We start from the raw sequence: 1,580 nt of genomic DNA on the forward strand, positions 1-1,580 counted from the left end.
CCAATATTACCCGCAACTGAAACCATTAAATTATAATATCATATATTCTAAATTGTTTATCAAACATTATCAATCGGTTTACTTTATCACTAAATGTAAACTCTTGACCAGGTGGCTATTACCGCAATAAACAAACAGAATGAACAAATAAATTATGGTTGTATGTACCGAATATTTTATCTTTAAGCCATAAATCTTACAACTGCGTTATAATGTTTACTAGGTTTTAGTGAATTATGCGTATCTATCAAAAGTTTTCCACTTCTATTTTATAGATTAAAAAATGGTTCAGTTGTTGCCGTAAGGAGAAATATGAAATAACAATATTTTATATTATAAACATATTTTTGTGGACTACTTTATAATCGTAACCTTATTGTCTTGGCAAAAATGTGCAATTAATGACTTCTTAAAATATAATTAACTGTACCTTGTCTTTAACGTTGCCTAGAGATGTGGAGTCACTGCATCTTCTACCGCATTTATTACGGGGAAGGTTCGAGGCACTATTGGGGATGACAGCGACAAGCAGCGGAAACACCACCCGACTTCATGTTAAAATGTTAAAGAACCACGTTGATGTTTGCCATTGATTCTTAATTCTGATTTACTGCGTTAAAACTAAGTCTGCTCGATAAGTTGTCTCTAAGGACGCCCATTGGAGTTTGGCCTCTACCTTTATTCCATGAAAAACTTTTAACATGCGTGATGTATCATCAAACAACACAATATCTTTTTAGCCTTATAGCGATAGCGATATAAGGGGATCATTAATATAAATCAGGAATAAAAGAGGTCCAAATATTAACCCTGAGCATCCCCCATTATTTATTTATTCAATCAGAACAATTTAAATATTTTTATTCAAGTAGAACAACATTGCAATTATTTATTAAAAGGTATGTGTGATATGTGTAACAATTGCGAATAACATTACATTGCAAAAACACATATATAGATATGGAACACATTTCCATAATAATAAAACAGTAATAAAATTACTATTAACAAAGATATTATAAAACAAAATTTAAATGCTCCCAATTTTTTTCTTATAATATAGAGTCATGAGTACTAATTTGATATATAGCATGGTCTATAGAAAATATTGCAAAATGCTCTCGGATACTTGTAAGCGACTTTAAGCACACTTTAAGTGCAATACGACTGAGTAGGACGTACTCTTTACTTTATAGTAGCATGTAAAGTAATTGTAATAGTTCTGAAGTGTTAAATTTTTTATGTAATATAAATTGTTATTATTGTGTACGATAGCGCAATAAATGAATATTGTAGATAACCACATAATATAGCAAGTTAAATAAAGCAATTCGTGCGAAATTATACCCTAAACATTCCAAAATATTCAAAAATGCACAATGTTAAGGTCAAGTTTTCACTTCTGCTGGCACTTCCGGAGTGCAAACCCGTATTAAATATGAATAAAGTAATAAAATTACCAGTACCTATTTAATTATATAATAATTATTTTGATATATTACTCTACTAAACAGTTATGATCTGATTAATCACACTCATTATTCACTCGAACCGACTTAATCCAAACGAGAATTGCATAG

This window comes from Leptidea sinapis, chromosome Z (assembly GCF_905404315.1).
Source record: "Leptidea sinapis chromosome Z, ilLepSina1.1, whole genome shotgun sequence".
In the NCBI taxonomy this organism is placed as follows: domain Eukaryota; kingdom Metazoa; phylum Arthropoda; class Insecta; order Lepidoptera; family Pieridae; genus Leptidea; species Leptidea sinapis.